At 46.3% G+C, this 23235-nt stretch overlaps 1 protein-coding gene and 2 non-coding genes across 3 annotated transcripts in view; 1 reads left to right on the forward strand and 2 right to left on the reverse strand.

Moving 5' to 3' along the window:
• Positions 1-23235, forward strand: part of LOC147708533 (uncharacterized) — a 561724-nt gene that overhangs the window by 328095 nt on the left and 210394 nt on the right. The window lies entirely within an intron of this gene.
• Positions 1519-1652, reverse strand: LOC147708534 (U8 small nucleolar RNA). Its single transcript, XR_015297114.1, has one exon. It is a non-coding gene; the product is annotated as a U8 small nucleolar RNA (small nucleolar RNA).
• LOC147708535 (U8 small nucleolar RNA) lies at positions 15397-15530 on the reverse strand. The gene has a single exon (XR_015297115.1). It is a non-coding gene; the product is annotated as a U8 small nucleolar RNA (small nucleolar RNA).

Below are 23235 nucleotides of genomic sequence, written 5' to 3' on the forward strand. Positions count from 1 at the left end.
AGCATCCTAAAAGTGACGCAGTGAAATCTCGTAGATTTCACTGCGTCACTATTACGAGGCTTTTTGCGGGGGAACGCCCCCTCTGCAAACATTATACCTGACGCAGGTATAATGTGGCGCAGGGGTTTAAAAAGTGACGCATCTACCTAGATGCGTCACTTTTTAAATATGGCGCAACAAGGCGCATTTTGTACGCCGCTGGTGCATCACAAAAAGTGACGCACCGGCAGCGCAAAACTGACGCAAGGCCTCATGAATAAGGGCCCCGGTACCTACTATAGCTGGAGTGTTTTTTATAAGGCCAAATATAGCAATAACATTACGCAATGCCACACTGCACACTCAAATCAAGGAGAGGGCAGGAAATAGCCCCCCCCCCGCTCTTCTTCCTGAGCGCAACAGTGTATTCACAGAGCCAAAGGTGTTGAAGCGCTTTGTTATTGTTTATAGCCCGGATCATAGGTAACTGTTACTTCACACTTTATGTCTGTGTAATTGACAACGCTTTTACATCATCTTCACTGCACTATTTATCACTACTTTGAAGCCATCGCAGGCCGGTCTCTTCCTCTGATATTTACAATCTAAGAAGAGGTTGAGAAGGCCCTTTATTTTAATGCAATAGGTCTCGCATTTGCACAAGTTTAAGCTATTAGTATTGTAAATTATAACGCCTTTTATTTATATTTTAACCCTTTCTGTGCTGATGACAGAACCGCTCCGTCATCAGCCGCAGTAGCGCTGTGCTGATGACGGAGCGGTTCCGTCATGGCCCACCCCACACGCCTGCGCGGCTCTGATTTCGCGCCTGCGCGTCGCGTTCTATAAAGCAGGCGGGGCCATGACGGAACCGCTCCGTCATGAGCACAGCTCAACCGCGGTTGATGCCGGAGCAATTCCGTCACCAGCATGTGCGCGCCGCACGCCCCCTTAGCGCTACGGCGGAATAGCCGCCGCAGTGAAGGTGTTAAAAACCAAAACATAAATAAATAACAATAAAAAACATAAATAAAAGGCATTGTCATTTACAATGCAAATAGCTGAAACTGGTGTGAATGTGAGACCTATTGCACTGGAAATGCGTGCTTGTTTTGTGTGTGCAGTTTCCAAATAGCAAAAACGCAACCCCAAGGTTTTGGAGCGCTTTAGATAAGCGGCAGTCACCTTACTTTGTGAGGAAAGGAGAAATTAATTTTTGGTTAACGTCGATAGATATCACATCAGAACCAATAGAAAACCCTAACCTGCCTATATAGTCGCTAATTAATTATAGTTCTCCACCGTCAACTACCTGGTAACTGGATCCCTTTTAATGTACTGTTTCGGACTTTAGAAACGACCATATATCCAAGCTTCATATTTTATATAAAATTCTATTTTAACCGTAAGTTGCGATCGTCAGTATATATCAGACAGGAGAACCAAAGGCGGTTGTCAAGCACCTCAGGACTCGAGAGATTACGTTTCCGGTATGGTATATTATTCTATTTAAACCTTAACTTGCGATCGTCAGCGTGAATCAGAAAGGAGAACCAAAGGCGGTTGTTAAGCACCTTTGGTCTGGAGAGAGTAATCATAAACTCATCCTTGTCCCATCATCATGTTCTGTTTCTCCCGGAGGAGTAACAGGTAAGGATCAACCTCACTGACGATACGGAATATAGGCTCACTTAAAGTACCAGACATAGAAATGTCTTGGGAAACGTAGCGCGAGCTACTTGGCAATTGACATCATTTTCCTTTGTTTAGCTGGAGTCCAAAAAGTAAAAAGATTTTTTTTTATTCATGCATGAGAATGGAAGATATTCAGCGAAATTGCTTATCTTTGGGTTCCCAGTAGACTGTGCGATTTTTATTTACATATATTAGCATCTCAAGTAGCATGGAAGGTCAATGGATGCTCTTAGCCAACAGCGGCAGCCATGTTACAACTCAGAGAAAGATATTCACCACAATAGAGAACGAACGGCCCCGTAGGTTTGTTTTGGAATTAGGTATTTTAGTAGAGCTTAACTGGGCAGCAAAAACCCGTCTTGCAAACTTCTAAATACAAATCTTTGCCAAATTAAATTTTCAATTACATTTTGGTTTCTTTCGAAAGTTATTGGCATACCTATTTTGATACTCTTGAATACAGACGGATTCATCGATAGGCGAATAATAGAAACAAATCGAAAATTCACGCATTGATTTTCTCCTACGATTGCTTACAATGTGACTTTTGAGATGATTTGTGTTCGAAAGTGGATTTTGATGTGTTCCTTCTCCGAAAGCTTCCCAGCTGCACGTGCGCATGCGCACTGAGATGTCCACTGTTTCGTTCACTGCTTACTCGTGTGCTCATGCCTCTTGAAAATACATTTTCTGCAAATATTTAAGGAAAGTAGACACAGATTGTTAAGCACCCTCTTCTCGCATATGTTTTGGTTGCCTCTGCTTTTACTTGTTTTTCTACAGAAAATATGAAAAACATCTATTAATTACCCGGTCTCCCCACAACAAGCGGCACAGCCGCGACCAATCAGAACCTGAGATTATACCCCCCTTCCCCCCAAAAAACCTTAAAACCGCAGTACTCGAGAAATCCTTCGCTTGAATCCACACCACAGATTAATCTGGTAAAGCCTACTGGAAATTCGTAGAGCAACAGCTTTGTGGTTTTTTTCTGTTTCTCTTATGCGTGTATTAAATAATAAAACGGTTCGGGGCAGATTTACATTAAACCAAGGAGCTTATTTTCAAGCACCTTCCGCTACTTTTGCATCATTTACAACATGGGAAAAGTGGCGTACAGGAGGTGTAAGGGGCTTGTAAATAAGCCCCTAAGGCAGTGCAGTGCAACACGCCTTTTGCTGTGCCGTGCTGTGTTAGTTTCGAAGCACAGAGATGCAACATATTTACAACAATATGTCGCATTCCTGTGCTTCCCCCTGCTCTGGCGCACAAACTGCTGCAATGCGCCCAAGCAGGCGGCACCCTTGCCCCATGCCTGCGTCACAGGATTAATTGTTCATATGCAGGAAGGTTTCCCTTCCTGCACATAAACAATCAGAAATGGCGTTTTACAACTTCTATGTGCGCTGCATTACCACATATAGAAACTTGCAAAATGTCATTGTTTTACTGATGGTTATGTGAAGCAAGGAACACCTTCCTGTACATAAACAATCACCAGAGTTGATTTCCTCTTTCTATGTGTACTTCAGAATGCAGGGCGCAAAGAAATGGGAAAGAAACGAGGAGAAATGAATACATTTCTCCTCGTTTTGCTTCCCTACGCCTCCCCTGGGGAGGCACAGCCTTCAGACTCATTTGGAAATGTGTCAGGTTCAATGGGTGTTGTGTGGGAACACCCACAGCAACACACATGGAATGCTCCTTTCATGCAAAGTGCTGCGTGTAAAGGGACAGTATTTACAAAGATAAAAAAAGTTACGCAGGTTTTTCTTTCTGCCCTTATAAATATGGGCCAGAAAAATGTGCTGCTGGTACGTCACAAAAAGTGACGCACCAGTGGTGCAAGGGGCTTGTAAATTTGCCCCTTCGTGTCCTCAATTGAAAAATCGCGGATACACGAAAAGGTGAATACAAAATGGCATATTTACAAGCCCCTTGCAACACTTGCGCCACCGTTGCGTCACTTTTATGACGCATCCGCGGCATAAAAATTGCAGCCAATTTACAATGTGACGCATCAAGGTAGGTGCGTCATGTTGTAAAGCCCTGCATCACATTATATCTGTGTCAGGTATCATGTATTCAGGGTGGATGTTCCCACGCAGGAAAGCCTTGTATAAGTAGTTGCACCTACTACCATGCTACTCTCATTCCTTATGCAATGGTCTTTGTTCTTTTGTAAAGTGCTCTGACACCTCTGGGTAAGGTTTGTCCTATACAAAAATGCATAAATAAATAAATACAAACTATGAAAGTCTGTTGCCCTCTGTTTCTAAGGTGTTCCACAACTGAATCTAATATTCTACTTCTGTTTTTAAATTTAATTTAAATGTAATTTAAATATGGCATGGAATTTGGGAATTGATTTTTAAGCACGAAGAGCTGCACAGTGCGCCATGAAGCGTTGGACAACACCAAGTGTACTTTTATCTGATGTTTAATGTTCATATTGTTGAGTGAGTTAGACAAAGCTTGTCTAAAGAAATGTGCAACAAATCTATTAATGTGAAAGCGCAGTATGGGGCGCCTGAAACAACCAAAAATTGAAGTAGTAAAAAAAAACATGCAGGTGTCTGTGCAGCTGGGGAAGGTAGCAAGGAACAAGCATATTTCAAACTTTAATGGCTGAGTTAGTAATAAACTGTTTCGGAAATTAACAGCGCCCGCTTTGCACGGCCTCTGTGCAGGGGGTTGGTCATATTTATAGCTGACGTTCATTAAGTTAAAGCGCGTATAGTGTGCCGCAAATACGGCCTTCCCATAAAAAAACAGCCGCCATTGCTTAAGCAGGTGTGCACTCTTTACATTATTTGCCATTAAAGAAAATAGTGCTCACTGACAAGATTTATTTATTTATTTATTTATTTTGTGATTTCTAGAGCGCCTGGTGACCCGTAGGCATCCCCGCGCTATAAATCTGTGGAGACCAGGAGAGGGGAAGAGGGGGAGAATTATTTAGGAAACAGAAGGGTCTTGAGTTTCTTCCGAAACAGGGTGTGCGAGGGTTCCAGACGAAGGCTGTGAGGGAGTGCGTTCCAGCCTCTGGAAGCTTTGACCGCAAAGCGACGGCCGCCGGTTCGAGCCTTCCTGAATTTAGGTACAGTGGCCAGATGTTCGGCGTCAGAGCGGAGGGGTCTGGAGGCTTTATATGGAGTAAGATAAAGCAGGCCATGTAAGACCACATGTAAAAGTCCAGTCGTTATGGGAGGTTACAAATGCAGACAAGGCGGTAGCAAGGAGGGACTAGTTAGCCTATTCATAAATGAAAAGCAGCGATTTTGAAGGGACTGTAACAGGAGCCAATTGAAAAGATGGGTGGGGAAATGGGCAGAGATTTATTCCATTTTTCAATAAAGCATGGGCTCGCAGAGCAGCGCTTGCGCTGCCCAGGCTCAACCTAAAAAATTGCTCTAGAAATTTAACACCGGTCACCAGCTGTCTACCCTGCTGTGTTACATGGCTGAAGTTCTGCAGTCACACAGAGTGGGAGTCTCATTTTTTCTGGCATTAGGTCTCATTGTGTAGTTCAGCGACAACGTGCTTTTTGAAATAATAGCTCACTTGCTGCTGGCTGTTCTAATGGTTATGTCACAACAGCCATTAATTTGACAAAAGCTGCTTTTTAATATTTTTCCTTATTGAAGCGAATTTTATTATGTTACAAGGTTAACATTCAATATACAATTGAATCGATATTCAAACATGTCCGTATTCCTTGTATATCTCTAGAATCGATCCATATAATTAATAATTTGCTAACATTCGTGCCAAGAATTTTCAATTCTATTAAGGACAGGAGGCGAGGATTATGCTGTCTCATTTCTTTACTGAAAATTACAGCAGCCAATAAAAACACAGTAAAGAAAACAAAAAACTACATTTCCCATAAGCACCTTGTGAGAAGTTGGCCTGATATATGATGTTTCCAATTCTGGAACCACCTTGTATCAGTCCAAACAATCCCTTATGGTGTCTGGTTGTAAGTCAACCTTATTAAACAAGCTATCCTAGGGGTAGCATGGACTAAGCAGCCTTAAAGGCTTAACTCAAGAGGTCGTGTTAAGCGAGCTCAGTTACCAATCACAGTCCTGTAATATCAAATGAAAGGACACCACACAAGTTTACATTATAAAAATAAATGTATTTATTTCTAAAATAATCCCCAGTACTCTTTATGAGCAAAGGGGCACAAGCGTTAAATCAAAAGCACATTATAACATACAAAGTTGCACAATTATGGATGAGGGCGGGTGGCCCCTCAAACCATATATTAAGAAAGTGGTATAAGAGATACCAATCGAACAGTGGTTAGGCATAGGGCCTAGGGAATCGCTGGGAGCAGTCGGGACTAGCAATGCTGAAGTCGGTAAATGCCCGCGGGATTCGGGTGCAGAGCTTAAAGCACACGCATGCACCAATGTTAAGTCAATGGTGCGTAAAAGTTACACAGATAGAGTTTAAGGATACTTCCGCAGAACCTAGAAGGACCAAACTTTAGACACAGACCCTAGAGGTGTGTACCAGTGTGGGAACACCGGCGTTGCAATGTTACCTCACCCACAGGAAGCGGGTGCATAGGGTCGAAGTGGCGTCGGGTTTTGTCACGCAGGTTCTTGGTGCTTGAAGCTGGAGATGCTGCAGGCGATGTGAAGGAGAAGTGTCCGGTGTGATCCAAGGGTGGATCAGAGTCGTAAAGTACCTGAAAGCAGAGGGGACAGAGTCTGGGTCACTCAGCAGTGACCAGGGTGGAACCAGGACGGAACCAGGCAATGTCGGGCGCAATCATGTGGTTGTCGAGGAGCTTCTCTCCACTGTCACGTGGCTCTGGGGCATCTGTGACGTCCAGGAGCAGGTCACAATCTGTCCCACGCAGGCTCTCACCGTCGGCGCAGTCGGCTTCAAGATTTGAGCAAACAACACTTGGCAAGAGCAATCCACGCAGGACCGGAAGATTGCTTCTCACTCGGACCAGGAGGGTCAGAGCGGGTGCTCCTTTTCAGAGGAGCTGGTGCAAGTCTGGAGCAACTAGAATCTTAAGTCGGTTTTAGGTTTTCGCCGGCACAGGGGCCACAAGCCAGCTGGCAAGTGACCGGGCCAACGCATTGAGCCAAAGAAAGCAGGAGGGCCCCACACAGCACTCGTTCAGTGTAGAGGGGTGAACTTCGGTGCAAGAGTGGCTCAGGGTTGGGGCTTTTCAAACCCCGGTGTACAGCTTCAAGGGTCACTCGTGGGCTGCACGGTCAGCGTCTCATGGTCTTTTCAAGATGGCGTGCCCCACGCTTCCGGTCGCCTCCACGGGTCTCAGCTCTGCAGGGACTGTGGATCGGGCTGTAAGAAGGCAGGCAAGCTTGATCTTGTTGATCTCTGTCGCTCGAGTTCCGGCAGGAACTGCAACAAAGCAGACATCGAGCTGCTGGATGGTGCCTGTTTGCACAGGGTGGTCACTCCTTGACCACAAGGGAGATTCTTCAGTCTTCTACGTTGAGTAGGATGTCTAAGGGTCCAGAGTTTCATTTCAAATGTTTCATCAGGATAATCTGAGTGCGTTGGCACTGCTCCCATTCTTATACCAATATAGGGGGCTGGATTACCTGCTAGGTCCCCTCCTATGGGTGGGACCCAGGAAGGGGGTGGATACACCCCTTTCCTTTGATCCAGGCCGCGCTGGGACTGGGGCTGGTGTGCCCCAGAACCGGTTTGGCCTGATTATGCAAGGGCCAGCCTTGTGCTCCCCAGGCAGTGTCTGGTTTCTTTCAAACCTCCCTGCTACAATCCACTATCTCCTGTCTGGGGTGGTGTAACACCTCCCTGTGACAGGAAAGCCTTTGTCCAGGCCTCCTCTGCTGAGTTTCGGTCGGCAGCAGGAGGTCAGACTTGTGTCTGTGGCAGAAGTATCTATTTTGTGGATCTGAGGCTCTTTTAAAAGCAAAGTAACATGTTGTCTCCCTCTAGAGGGGTGGAATGCTACCCCCGTCACTAGGACATGCGAGGGGGTAGTATTCCAATTCGTATGACACCTTACACGACATGTTTTGATAAAGCCAAACTAAAGTTACAATATAACAGCAAGGATTATAATGCACTTAAGAGTATATGGTATGACATTATCCCGGAACAGCTTAGGGAATTGGTCCCGACAGCTGCAGACAGGCTCAGCTCATGCTAGAGCACCATCTCACATAAAACCAAGCACTCTGCCTCCAGGATTGTTAAGGCCTGCCATAGGAGTGACTGATAGGTATATATGTGTCCAGTTAGGTTTAGATATAGGCATACTATATCTAAGCAAGGGGTGATTACACCACCTTGCCCCAGCTGAGTGATCAGCCAGTTGTGTCAATTTTAGATAGCCAGCCAGGGGTGGCAAAAGATATGCTGCAGCCCCTGGTAGGCCTTGGATGCACCTATGCCCTGGGCACCTATAGTGCTCTGTACAGGGGCTGATAAGGTGATCCAAGACAATCTAGTTATGCACCTAGGGTATATGGAATCCATTTTACAGAGAGAGCAGATAGCCTGGGGCCCTGATTAGCAGGGAACCAGGCCAACTAAGTCGAAAACCAGCTAAACACAAGGCAAAAAAATCTGGGGTAACCATAGTCAGGTAGCCAGCTTCCTACACACCTCAGAGGACCATAGAGGTTAGGTAGTATAAAGGGAACCATAGAGGACAACACTTCCTCTTTCTTTGTCCAGAAGAGTTTAACAAATATAAAGTCACCAGAGTCCAAAGGAACCATGAAGAAGGCCACGAAGAACAATCCACCAGAAGTCAGAACGAGGAGACTGAAGTCGAAGAACCACAGTGCAAAGCACCAGCTCCAGGAAAGGTGGAACACTGAACAGCACCTCATTTAGGTTCTGAACCTGAAAAGTAAAACAGAGCCGTAATACAGAACACCCATAAAGCTCAATAGGAATAAAAAGCAAATAGGGAGGGAAAAAAAATAAGGCATAGAACAGCTTGAAGCATAGCATAATACAATTGCACAAAAAGCAATGACAATGAATAATTCAATGCAAATATAAATAAGGGTGGGACAATCCTCACCTCTTGTCCTTAATAGAATTGAAAATTCTTGGCACGAATGTTAGCAAATTTTTAATTCTATGGCAGGACGGAGGCTCCGATTATGCTTGTTCAAAGCTTAGCCACCACAACAGAAGCAACATCTAAAATAGCTTTGAAAAAAAACGTTTTAAATACAGACTCTGAAGACCAATCAGCGGCCTTCATGATATCATGGAGACTGACACCCAAGGAAAAAGCCTTACAGGCCATGGCCCCCCGTGCAGAGTGAGCACCAAAGAGGGAGACGTCAATGCCAGCCTCCAACATGAGCCAACGCACCCATCTCGCCAAAGTAGCTGGAGTCACAGGTTTGAAAGGTTTTTGCAAAGCAATTAAAAGCTGACCTTGTAAATCATTGCGAAAAGGAGCAGTACTCACCTCATAATCCTTGATGCATTGAACCACACAAAGATTAGGATTGTGTGGAAAAGAAGGGTAAGTCACAAAAGAAGTATTGAGGGGCATATTACCACCAATAGCGATAATTATCGCTATTGCTTGGTTAGCGGGAAAAAAATATCGCCGAGCACCGAGGATTTTTACCGCTGAGATACCTTGATATTATCAAGGTTTATCTCAAAAGTGGTAAAAATCCTGCGAAATGCATGAATATCGCTGAAAAATCAGCGATATTCATGCATTATCGTGACAATGCTCTTAGCCATGTTATCCACCTTCCATTGGATAACATGGCTAAGAACTGCTTTTAGCAGGCGTTAGCTTTTGGAGATATTTGCGCTTAGCACAAATATTTCCAAAAGTTGTTAATAGGAGTTAGAGATGTTAGCGACTGTTTTCAGTCGCTAACATCTTGGCACGCCCACTTTGCATGCCATTAGCGATAATTATCGCTGACATGCAAAGTGGGCCCCTAAATGCCCGCTATCGCCTACCAGTTGTCGCTAACTGGTGTTAGTGACAGCTTGGTAATAGGGCGATAAAATTATCGCCGCATTAGCTGAAAAATGTCCCGCTAATGCGGCGATAATGCCCTTGGTAATATGCCCCTACATTTGGTACGACGAGAAAGAACAAAGGAAACACCTTCCGGGGAGAACGTGCGACCAACAAGGTCCAAAGCTCGAACATCTGAAACACGCTTGCAGGACAACAGGCACAACAACATAGTCAGTTTGGCAGACAGTTGCTTGCGAGTCAGCAAGGAATTGGAAGGCCACGATTCCAAGAAACGCAGAACAACGGAAACATCCCACAAAGCGACATACTGAGGACAAGGAGGTTTTACCATCCGAATGCCTCTGAGTAATTTTGAAACCAAAGGATATTCCCCAACGGGCTTATCATCAACAGAAACATGCCCAGCCAAATTGGCAGAACAAAAGTTATTAACAGTTCTGTATGCCAACCCAGATAAAGCAATGGACGCAAGAAAGTGCAGAACCAAAGCTACATCCGCAGAAGCGGGATCCACTGACCGTTGTGAACATCAATCACACCATCGTTTCCAAGCCTACGCATAACGTTTGTGTGTGTTGGGAGCCCAAGCTTCATTGATAAATCTGGCAGCGTCTGACGATAGGCCTGGGATTTGCCAGCGACCCCCGAAATCCGCCACACCACCAGACGGAGATGACACGAAAGCACAAGAGGGTGAGGCTCCAGAAGAGGGTCCAGCAACAGGTTCCACTTGAGTGGAAGAAGGATCGGCGATGAGCAGCTCATCTCCAGAAGAACTGGGAACCAAGCCTCGGCTCTCCAAAGAGGAGTGATGAGAATGATCTCTGACAGAAAAACTTTCGTGCGTGCCAGAACCCTGGGAATCATCACAAAGGGTGGAAAGGCATAACACAGGAGAGGAGGCCAAGACTGGAGAAAGGCGTCCGTGGCAAGAGTCTCCAGGTCCGGGCGCCAACTGTAAAATAGGGGAAGTTGTTTGTTGAGGCGAGAGGCAAACAGGTGACAACGTTCCCAAATCCGGGTCAAAGCCCGAAAAACCCGAGGGTGAAGATGGCGAGAATTCCGTCGGCTATCTGATTGTCGCGACCAGGAACGTACTCTGCAATAACTGTGATCTGTCGTTGCAGACAAAGATGCCAAAAGTCCTTCGCAATCTCCGCTAGGAGTTTGGACCTGGTAACCCCCAGTTTGTTAACGTAGCGCACCGCCGAGATATTGTCCTTGCGGAGGAGAATGCAACAATTCTACGCCTGAGGGGTAAGACAACGAATTGCGAATGAGCCCGCTAGAAGCTCCAAGCAATTGATGGGAAGAGTCAACTCCTCCTAGGACCAACGGCCCCCGTTGCAACAGGACCGCACCGGACTCCCCAACCCCAAAGACTCGCATCCAATTCTATCAGCACATCCGGAGTCTTCCCGAACAGTGCACGACCGTTCCAAGACTCCATGTGTTCCAGCCACCATAACATCTCCCAGCGAGCGTCCTCCGAAAGAGGAACAAGATCGGAATAGCGAAGACCCTTCTGAAGATGCTTGATCTTGAGGCGCTGAAGAGCCCAGTAATGCAACGGACCTGGGAAGATCGCTTTAATCGAAGAGGACAAAAGACCCACAATCCAAGCCACCGATCTCAAAGAGACCATCTGTTTGGACAGAACCATCCGCAATTCTCTCTTGATGGCTCTGATTTTCTGACCAGGAAGGAGGAGCTGGCAAGAAACCGAATCAATCCGAAACCCAAGGAAGTCTATAGTCCAAGAGGGTTGGAAAGTGGACTTCTGAGAATTCACAATAAAACCGAGAGATTGTAAGAGTTCTATGGACCAGAGTAAATGGGTCTGCAAAAGGAGAGGGCATTGAGCCATGAGAAGAATGTCGTCGAGGTACACAATCAAGCGATACTCGCCGGCTCGCAAAGACTCCTCCACTGGACGCAGAAGCTTTGTGAAACACCATGGAGCTGATGTGAGACCGAATGGGAGGACAGCGTACTCGATCCACTTCCCGAGCCATTAAAACTGAAGGAAGCGGCGATGAGGCCCGTAAATTGGAACCGACAGATAAGCGTCCTTCAGGTCGAGGTGGACCATCCAGTCCCCTTCCAGGAGAAGGTCCCTTAAAAGATGGATGCCCTCCATCTTGAAATGGCGGTAGACCACCCCGCCGTTGAAGTCCTTCAGATTGAGGACCAAGCGAGAACCGCCACACTTTTTTCCACTCGAAAAACAGTGCTAACGAACCCGTTGGGATGGAGAGCAGTGGGAACGACGGCCCCTTTGGCTAGAAGTGAATCGATTTCCTCAGAGATGAACACCCGATCTTGTTGGGAAAAAACAAGGGGTAAAGGAGGGCGGTGTTGGTGAGGGTGGTCGTAGAACTCGATTCTGTAACCTTGCACCGTCTCCAACACCCAAGCATCGTTTGAGATTAGCTGCCAATTGTGGAGGAAAAACCTCAACCTGCCCCGCAGAACAACCTCTGATGCCAAAATCAAGCTCACCTGAGTTTGAGGAATCGTGACGTCCATCTTGGGATCCGCCGTAACCACCTTTTTTAAACTGTCCTCTCCCCTTGCGAGAGGGATAGAAGTTGGCCTTATTTGAGTTGTAAGAATCCTGTCCTGAACCACCTCTCTGGGACTGGCCACCGCGTTGATGTTGCTGGGTGTTTCCCCGGCCAGACGAACGTCCCCAACATCCGGCCCGTCCAAAAACCGGGCGGAAAGCACGACATAAGTTGGACTGTGCCTTGTCCAGGCCACTGAAGGTGGCCACAAATTTAGTAAGTTCCTTAAGAAAAGGATGACCAAAAAGTAAACCCTGGGCCAGGGAACCAGATTCAGAGGGAGCCAAATCAGTCAGCTTCGGATCCAGCTTTAAGACGACTGAACGGCTTCGCTCACATGAAATTGCGCAATTCGCATTGCCCAGCATGCAGATAGCCCTCTGGGACCAGCCCACCAGTTCATCTGGATCAATGATTGTATCAGACTGCTTCGCTCTGAACGCCAAGTCAAGAATCTTAGTCAGCGGACCGAGAAGGTCTAACATCTTGTCCTGACAGGACCTCCAAGACCTATCCAGACCCTTCTTTGGACCTTTGGAATGCTTCTTCATGTAGGTCACCATGGTGGGGTCAACGTCAGGTGTATCTGCCAACTTATCGGAATGATCCGGGCGGGGACACTCCGATCGCAATTGGGCCAGAACATCTTTATCAAAGGGACGGCGAATATGCGTTTGCACATAGTCCGCCACTTCAGGAGAGGGAAGCCAGGCTGTGGAGTTAGGGTGAATAATGTCTGAAGGATCGAAAGTAAGAACTTGAGGCTGAGAAGGGGCATCAACAAAGTGCCCCTTACGAGCCTTCTTTTTCGGCGGAGGAACCACGGGATCAGAGGACGAGGTATCCGCGGTGGTGGAGTCAGAATCCGAGGGAGAATCCTGGGGCGCTGGCACAGACTTCGCAGACTTCTTAGAAGGATGGGAACTGGACAGGGTCTTCGCCAATTTCACAAAATCCTCATGATGGGGATTTTTAGGAGACTTTTTGGAATGCCCAGAGGAAGGCGGCAGCCCACCCGGTTGAGCGGCATAGTCCGACAAATGCCTCTTCAATGGGGCAATGGCGTGGAATAAGGCCTGACCCATATAGTCCGCATCCACAGAGCCCGGGGGCTCCTCATCGTCACAGTAATACTCCTCACCTTCATAATAGTCTCCCATTATGCCAACAAAATTGGAGAATGCTCACAAGAGGAGTAGAAGAATATAAACAACCCAAAGGGCAATGCAGGGGGAGTGTAACCCCAAAGCAAGCCAAAAACAATGCAAGAAGCACCAGAAATATTAAGTGTGGAGGGAGGGCTTGCTTTAAACCAAAAAACACTCTAGGCGAAGCCTATGCACGATTTTACAACTCCTTATCTATGTTGAATAGGGGCGTAGAAGGAGGCAAAACGACCAGGCAGGTGGGCACAGGCTGTAGAAGCCGCTATATTGTATCTCCTGAGGAGAAAACGCTCACACTGCGCACTCGAAAAAGATTCCGGAGCAGAATGTCAACAACAGTCACTGCGCATGCGGTTGACAAAAGCTGCCGGTCGAAAGCGGCGAACTACAAAGGCAAGTAGCGCATACCAAGCAATAGCGTTAACAGAACAACACCATAAGTATATAGAAAAGTGCACTTACCTGGCTGCTGAGCAGCAAAGAAAGAGGAAGTGTTGTCCTCTATGGTTACCTTTATACTACCTAACCTCTATGGTCCTCTGAGGTGCTCATGGGAAATGTAGTTTTTTGTTTTCTTTACTGTGTTCTTATTGGCTGCTGTAATTTTCAGTAAAGAAATGAGACAGCATAATCGGAGCCTCCGTCCTGCCATAGAATTACTATTCAAACGTGTGTATTCCTTGCAGAACTGTAGACACGATCCATACTTGAGTCCGTCTTCGATACTCATGAGTGGCAGGAACTGTCAGTGTCTCACTTTTTTTCGTGAGGTCTCTTTGTGCAGGTCGGGGGTCTAACATCACAGCCAAGAAGGCAGTGGCCATGGACATACTGTCTGTTTTAGCCCAGGATATTGTGACTCCACAGACTGGCACCAGCTCAAAGCTGCCCGAGGCAGTAGGCATTTTTCCCAGCACTGACTAATTCTTAGTAAGTGAAAGATCTGCTGGAGAGAGATCAGAGTTTTTTTCTAGTGGCCGTTTCGAGTTGTATCAAACTCTCCATATAGTAGGGCAGAGGGTTAACATGCCTGCTGCAAAGAACGTGTACATTGCATTCACCAAAATGTATTTTATGTAGCTAGCTCAGTGGGTTATTGCTTTTGCCACAGAGATACTTGTGTTACTTGTGGTTCATCCACACTTGCGGCTGGGTTTGGGAGGGGGTGCTGTGCTTAGACATAACTTATGGGTGTAAAAGCTCCTGCTGGAGTGTTACTTGTGGGTCCTGCAGTTTTGTATCTTTACTTGAAGCCATCGCACGCCAGTCTCTTCCTCGGATATTTACAATCTAATAAGAGGTTGAGAAGGCCCTTTATTGTAATGCAATAGGTCTCGCATTTGCGCGAGTTTAAGCTATTATTATTGTAAATGATAATGCCTTTTATTTATATTTTAACCCCTTCGACGCTGATGACGAGCTGGGCTCGTCATGGCGTAGCCTCCTCGCACGCTGATGATGAGCCAGCTTGTCACGTAAAGTGCGTTTTTTAAAAACCCAGCGTGCGAGCGGAATTCCGCTAGCGCGCATGCGGTTAAAACCCAAAACATAAATAAAACGCATTGTCATTTACAATGGAAATAGCACAAACTGGTGTGAATGTGAGACCTATTGCATTGGAAATGCTTGGTTGTTTTGTGTGTGCAGTTTTCAAATAGCGAAAACTCAACCCCAAGGTTTTGGAGCGATTTACATAAGCGGCAGTTACATTAAACAGGGGCACCTTCGTTTGTGAGGAAAGGAGAATTTAATTTAGTTAACATCAATTTATATCACATGAAAACCAATACTAAATCCTAATCTGCCTATGACATCACTAAATAATCGTAGTTCACCACCGTCACTATCTGAAAATCGGATCAATTAATTTACTGTTGCAGACTTTACGTACAAACACATATCCACACTAACGAAGTGAACTGAACGATATGTTTCTACACGTTTTCTGAACTATAGATTTATCTATTTTAACCTTTAACTGCGATCGTCAGCGTGAATCAGAAAGGAAATCCAAAGGCGGTTGTTAAGCACCTTTGGACTGGATAGAGTAATCATGAACTCATCCCTGTCCTATCATCATGTTCTGTTTCTCCCGGAGGAGTAACAGGTAAGGATCAACCTCACTGACGATACTCTTTCTAAGCACCCATAAAGTACTCAGCGTAGAAAGATCTTGGGAAACTTAGTGCGAGCAATTTGTCAATTGACATCACTTTCCATTGTTTAGCTGGAGTCTAAAAAGTATTTTTTTTCTTTTGTTTATGTATGTGAATGGAAGATGTTCAGCAAAATTGCTTCTCTTCGGGTTCCCAGTAGACTGTGTGATTTTTATTTACATATATTAGCATCTCAAGTAGAATGGAAGATCAATGGATGCTCTTAGCCCAACAGCGGCAGCCATGTTACAACTCAGAGAAAGATATTCACCACAATAGAGAACGAACGGCCCGGTAGGTTTGTTTTGGAATTAGGTATTTTAGTAGAGCTTAACTGGGCAGCAAAACACCCGTCTTGCAAACTTCTAAATACAAATCTTTGCTAAATTACTTTTTTGATTACAGTTCGGGTTCTTTCGAAAGTTACTGGCATACCTATTTTGATACTCTTAATACAGAGGCATTCCTCGATAGGCGAATAATAGAAACAAATCGAAAATCCACTCATTGATTTTACCCTACAAATGCTTTCAATGTGACTTTTGAAATGAATTATGTTCGAAAGTGGGTTATGATGTGTTCCTTCTCCGAAAGCCCCCCAGCTGCATGTGCGCATGCGCACTGAGATGTGCACTATTTTGTTCACTGCTTGCTCGTGTGCTCATGCCTCTTGAAAATACATTTTCTGCAAATATTTAAGAAAAGTAGACACAGATCGTTAAGCACCCTCTTCTCACATATGTTTTGGGTGCTTCTGCTTTTACTTGTTTTTCTACAGAAAATATAAAAAAACATCTAGGGGCAGATTTATGAGGCCGTTGCGCCTCTTTGCGCCGCAATTGCGTCACTTTATTTGACGCAACTGCGGCGCAAACAATGCGCCCTATTTACAACGTGACGCATCTAGGAGATGCGTCACGTTGTAAAGCACTGCGCCATAAGGAGGCGTTCCTGCGCAGGGGTGCGTTCCTGCGCAGGAACGCCTCCTAAAAGTGGCTGAGTGAAATCTAGGAGATGCGTCACGTTGTAAAGCACTGCGCCATAAGGAGGCGTTCCTGCGCAGGGGGGTCGTTCCTGCGCAGGAACGCCTCCAGAAAGTGGCTGAGTGAAATCTATGAGATTTCACTCAGTCACTTTCAGGGCAATGCTGCGTCAAAACCCTGCGCCTGCTTGAAGGTTTCCCTTCCTGCACATAAACAATCAGAAATGGCGTTTTACAACTTCTATGTGTGCTGCATTAGCACATATAGAAACGTGCAAAATGTCATTGTTTTACTGATTGTTTATGTGCAGCAAGGAACACCTTCCTGTACATAAACAATCACCAGAGTTGATTTCCTCTTTTTATGTGTGCTGCAGAATGCCTCACGCATAGAAATGGGAAAAAAATAGGAGAAATGAATACATTTCTCCTCGTTTTTCCTCCCTACGCCTCCCCTGGAGAGGCACAGCATTCAGACTAATTTGGAAATGTGTCAGGTTCAATGGTTGTTGCGTGGGAACACCCACAGCAACACGCATGGAACGCTCCTTTCATGGAAAGTGCTGCGTGTAAAGGGACAGTATTTACAAAGATAGAAAAAGTTACGCAGTTTTTTTATATGCCCTTGTAATTATGGGCCCGCAAAATGTGCTTCTGGTGCGTCACAAAAAGTGACGCACCAGTGGCGCAAGGGGCTTGTAAATCTGCCCCTTCATGTCCTCAATTGAAAATTCGCGGATACACGAAAAGGTGAATACAAAAGGACAGATTTAAAGCCCCTTACAACACTTTTGCACCACCGTTGCGTCACTTTTATGACTCATCAGCGGCATAAAAATTGAAGCCAATTTACAATGTGACGCATTTAGGGAGGTGCGTCATGTTGTAAAGCCCTCCATCACATTATACCTGGGTCAGGTATAATGTATTCAGGCTGGGTGTTCCCAAGCAGGAATGCCTTGTATAAGTAGTTGCACCTACTTCCATGCTACTCTCATTCCTTATGTAATGTACTTTTTACTTTTGTAAAGTGCTCTGACACCTCTGGGTAAGGTTTGCTCTATACAAAAATGCATGAATAAATAAATAAATACAAACTATGAAAGTCTGTTGCCCTCTATTTCTAAGGTGTTCCACAACTGAAATTCTAATATTCTACTTCTGTTTTTAAATTTAATTTAAATGTAATTTAAATATGGCATGGAAATTGGGAATTGATTTCTAAGCACGAAGGGCTGCACAGTGCGCCATGAAGCGTTGGACAACACCAAGTGTACTTTTAACTGATGTTTAATATTCATATTGTTGAGTGAGTTAGACAAGGCTTGTCTAAAGAAAAGTGCAACAACTCTATTAATGTGAAAGCGCAGTATGGGGAGCTTGAAACAACCAAAAATTGAAGTAGTGAAAGAAACATGCAGGTGTCTGTGCAGCTGGGGGAGGTAGCAAGGAATAACATATTTCAAACTTCAACCCCTTGCCTGCTGATGACGGCCCCGTCCGTCATGCAGCACAGTGGGAGTGTGCTGATGACGGCTGGATGCCGTCATGAACCCGCCCACTCTTTAAAAGCGCCACACAGGCACAGAATCGCAGCCGCACGCAAGGGGTTAATGGCGGAGTTAGTAAAAAACAGTTTTGTGAATTAGCAGCGCCCGCTTTGCACGGCCTCTGTGCAGGGGGCTGGTCGTATTTATAGCTGACGTTGATTAAGTTAAAGCACGTATAGTGTGCCGCACATGCCCGAGGCAGTAGGCATTTTTCCCAGTAAGTGAAAGACCTGCTGGAGAGAGATCAGAGTTTTTTTCTATTGGCCGTTTTGAGTAGTCTCAAACTCTCCATATTGTAGTGCAGAGGGTTAACATTCCTGCTGCAAAGAACGTGTACATTGATATCACCAAAATGTATTTTATGTAGCTAGCTCAGTGGGTTATTGCTTTTGCCACAGAGATACCTTTGTTACTTGTGGTTAATCCACACTTGCGGCTGAGCTTGGGAGGAGGTGCTGTGCTTAGACATAACTTATGGGTGTAAAAGCTCCTGCTGGAGTGTTACTTGTGGGTCCTGCAGTTTTCGTGCAGCAATAAAAACATCAAAGTTAACTAATGATTAATGTTGCTGGTGGAGAGAGATCAGATTTTTGTATAGTTGCAGTTCTGACTCACCATGAATTAGCACAGAGGGTTAAAATGCATGCTGCAAAGATCAGGTGCTTGGCACCAGTTTTATGATCTAGAGTTTCTCATGCTCAAATGAGTGTAATTTCTGATATGTTTCTTTTTCCATGGACTGCACTGCTTGCTTTTGCCCGCGAGAGTGTTGAGGAAGCGGTAGGAGGATGGCAGCCCATTAACGCAATCATGTCTCCAGGGAGTGCCCTTGCATTTTTGGTGCTTTGCAGTAGTTTTAAGATCTTCTTTTCGTTTCACAAATGGTGTAATTTCTTATATTTATACATTTCCCTCATCTTCATTGCTTGAATTTGCTCGCGGGAATGTGTCACTCACAGTCATTGAAATGTCAATCATAATTACACTGAAAGTATGACAATGTCACACATAGCAATCTGAAACCTTGTCAACAATGCAGAACTCGCAGTCCTTTATTTCTCTTTCAGCTTTTAACTCTTTCATCAAGGTAAGGAACCACACTTGGTCTCAGAGAGCTCTCTTAGTGGTGACAATGTCACGATGACCCAGGTGGGCTAGTTAAATGACTTGTTGTCTCAGACTCTCGGGAACGACAACTCTCGAACCTTGTAATATAATGCCTTCTTGAGTAACAGAAACTTCCCAAGAGGTTGAGTATGTATCATCCAGGATTGATGCACTGGTGTAAGAAAACTTGAGAGGGCCCTCCTGCAAGGTACGTGGAGGGGCCCTCAGGCAAGAGTACCTTGTTGAGGGGGCCCCCTGGAGCTTGGGGGCCCTCTGCATGGCAAGGGCTGCAGGGGCCTGTGTTACACCACTGGATTGATGTGTAACAATGCGCTTGAGGGCAAGCATATTTGTTCGGAGCACCTAGCAGCAAGAATTTGTTCTATAGATATGCTTGACTTGCCTATGAAGTTAATATATACCCTCAGCCGCCTTACAGGTTGTGCTGTGACACTGCAATGGTACACATGAAAAATAGCCCGCCGGATTTTCATCTTCCCTGGTCCATGCACAATAGTGCAATTATACTCTTGCAATCGCAACCCCCACCTCTCGATGTGAAGGGGTATCTTGGCTTTTGGATTTCCTAAACTTGTGAGGAACGCCTAGTGATCAGTGATAAGGGTGAAGTGCTTTCTGTATAGAAACATATGGAAGTGTTTGGACGGAGCCAGTGGAGCTCTTTTTCGAAGTGGGCAAGATGGCGGCCTCTATTCTGGCCGAGTAAACTAGTCGCAGCGCTTCTCCCTTCCTGAATGCCCTGCCGGTGCAATAGCCCATAAACGAGAGGATTAAACTGATGTAACCCACAGCTTTCGAAAAACGACTTTCTTTCTCTTATTGTTCATAGCGGGATGCTGTGGCTGCCAGTGAGTAATCGACGCCGCCGTTCACAGCTGATCCCGGCTCCGTGGCGTCTGCTCTGCAGCGGCTTTGTTCTCACACGGCGGCTTCAGCAGTTCCATCTGCTCTGCACGAAAAACGCTGTGATGCTGCTGAAGGGGCAAACAAAAAACCAGCCTCGGATTCCCGCAAAACCTCTGGTGCCTTAGCCCCCGTCCACACAGGCGGCGCTCTTAGCTGACAGCGCAAAGAAGGCTCAGGCAGATATTCCACCTAGCAAAAATCTTAAAAACATCAAAACTGTACCAGTTCCTGCAATGTTCCAGACACGGGCTGCCAGTACTAATAAAACGCCTCAGACCCCTCACAGCCCAGCGACAGCGAAGACTCGACAGCCTACAGCTACAACATCCACTAAAGCCCGCACAGCTGCAGCGGGTAAGATGGATGTTGTTTCTAAGACACAATCTGTAGTCGTCCCGCTACATGTTATAAATGGGGGCTCAGTAGGCATTGTACAAACAGAGTCGGGGTGTCTGACGCTAATAATTCTGGAACTTTGACCTGCATCGAATCCACAATGGCTTTATCTGCACAGCCCCATGACCTTCTGGGAGATGTAGTCCCTTCGGCACAGATTCCTCAGAAACACACATTTATAGACTCCCTTGCAGCACTCTCTTTGCTGCCACATAGTGTCCACACAGATGTAGAGGTAATGCAAGCTCCCTTGCCACCAGCCTCAATAAATATTGATGGGGATACAGACGGTGATAATTTTTTTTCTTTATCGGAACACACTGGATCATCGGTGGACGATAATGGCTTAGAAAGGAACTGGACGGACGAGGAAGATAGTGTCACAGGGGACTGGCACACAAATGAGGTTTTGAATTCTGCGGCCATCTCAAATGTTCTATCTACAGTTCGTAAACTGCCTCAAGATCCGGATCAGGTGACTGGCTCCTTAGCCTGGGACTATTCATATACAACGCAGCCGGGTGTTCAATCCAACCTTTTAGAGTCAGGCATTAACATCTCTGACCCTAGCCTGGGTCCACCCCCGGTGAAATGACTCTGACAATAATTTATCAAACAATCATTGCCCACCGGGAAGAGACCCGCCAGGAAAATGCCTGTGCGTAAGCGGCTTGCCGCAGGGTCCAGAACTCACTCCGGAGAGTTATTAAAACCTGTGCAGAAACTGCATCTAAGGTAGCCGAAGCAGAAACTTGTATTTCGACTTTGGAGGATGACATGTCTACCCAGAGGAATGCTATTGAGGCAATCCAAGCATATAGGGGATATGTTCAATGGAAGCTTGTGGACATGGAAAATAGGGCCCGCAGAAACAATTTAAGGATTCTGGGGGTTCCAGAAGGCATTGAGGGAACTGATATTCGCCGATTTGTGGTGGAGCTATTCACGGAAGCATTCCCTGAAGTGAAGGAATGGGACTGGCAAATAGAAATTCAGCGCACCCACCGGTTTCCGTTCAAACCTAAACAACACTCTGGCCAAACATCTAATAGACCTCGGGCTATTTTAATTTCTTTGCCTCATTTCTTGGCCAGAGAGAAGCTGTATGATTTAGCAAGGCTGGACAGACAGAGATCGGGGAAGGGGTGCCAATTGTTTGTCATTCCAGATTTTTGCCCAACTTTAGTTGAACGGAGGTGGCAGCTCCTGCAGCTGATCGCCCCCTTCCAATCTAATGGGGCACATGTGTTTTGCTGTATCCATCTAAACTCAAAATCATTCATCATGCTCAAACAATTTGTTTGAGTCAGAGATACAGGCTAAGGGGTTTCTGGACTCAATCTAGAATTTTTTTAGGATTGCATTCTTTTCCTCTCTCTTTTTCTCACTGTTTTGTTTAAACTTCAGCGGGGGCATGCCCATTTGGGGGGTTGATGATTGTTAGTTTTTCTTTCTTCTGGTGTCTTTCAGGCAACCTCTCCAGGTATGACCCTGTGCAAGTAGATCGGCAGCAACTCCAGGGGGATCCTGGCGCACACCAGTTCTCCATCATTTGGACTTCGGTCCTATTACCTAGCTGCGGGGGGGGGGGCTGGGTCAGCGGGTGGTGGTGTCTCAGGGTGGGTGGGGGGAGGTTGGGGATTTTGGGTGCGGGTTTGGTGGGGTTGGGAGGGGGGCGCATCAAAAAAAATCAGCTTGTAAAATGTTGTGTGTATCAATCAATCAATCAATCAATCGGCAATTTGTATAGAGCTATACTCACCCAGGATTGTCTCAAGGCACTGGGGGGGGATTCATTACTGCTCAAAGAGCCAGGTCTTAAGTTGCTTCCTGAAGGAGAGATGATCCTGGGTCAGCCGTAGGTGGATGGGGAGGGAGTTCCATGTCTTGGCCGCCAGGTAGGAGAAGGACCTTCCTCCAACGGTGGCTCTGCGAATGCGTGGTATGGCGGCGAGGGCAAGGCTGGCGGATCGGAGCTGGCGGGTAGGTGTGTAGAAAGTGAGGTGGTTGTTGAGGTACTTCGAGCCCATGTTTTGTAGATCCTTGTGTGCGTGGGTGAGGAGCCTGAACGTGATCCTCTTGTTGACGGGGAGCCAGTGCAGGTCTCTCAGGTGGGTCGAGATGTGGCTGCATCGTGGGATGTCCAGGATGAGTCGTGCGAAGGCGTTCTGTATGCGCTGGAGTTTTTTCTGTAGTTTGGCAGTGGTTCCCGCGTAGAGGGTGTTCCCGTAGTCCAGTCGGCTGGTGACGAGTGCCTGGGTGACTGTCTTCCTGGTTTCGGTGGGGATCGTTGGTGAGGGAGAGGATCAGCTGGGTGTCGTCGGCGTAGGAGATGATATTAAGGTTGTGTTGGCGTGCGATGGCTGCGAGGGGGCTCATGTAGACGTTGAAGAGGGTGGGGCTGAGTGAGGATCCTTGTGGTACACCGCAGATGACTTCGGTGGCCTCGGATCTAAATGGGGGGAGGCGGACTCTCTGGGTTCTTCCAGTGAGGAACGAGATGATTCACTCCAGTGCCTTCTCTTGGATTCCGATGTTGCTGAGGCGTTGTACTAGGGTGCGGAAGCAGACAGTGGTGAATGCTGCGGAGAGGTCCAGGAGGATGAGGGCCGCTGTTTCCCTGTTGTCGAGCAGGGATCTGATGTCGTCGGTGGCTGCGATGAGGGCGGTCTCGGTGCTGTGGTTGGCTCGGAAGTCGGACTGCGAAGGGTCGAGGG

This window comes from Lissotriton vulgaris, chromosome 6 (genome assembly GCF_964263255.1).
Source record: "Lissotriton vulgaris chromosome 6, aLisVul1.2, whole genome shotgun sequence".
In the NCBI taxonomy this organism is placed as follows: domain Eukaryota; kingdom Metazoa; phylum Chordata; class Amphibia; order Caudata; family Salamandridae; genus Lissotriton; species Lissotriton vulgaris.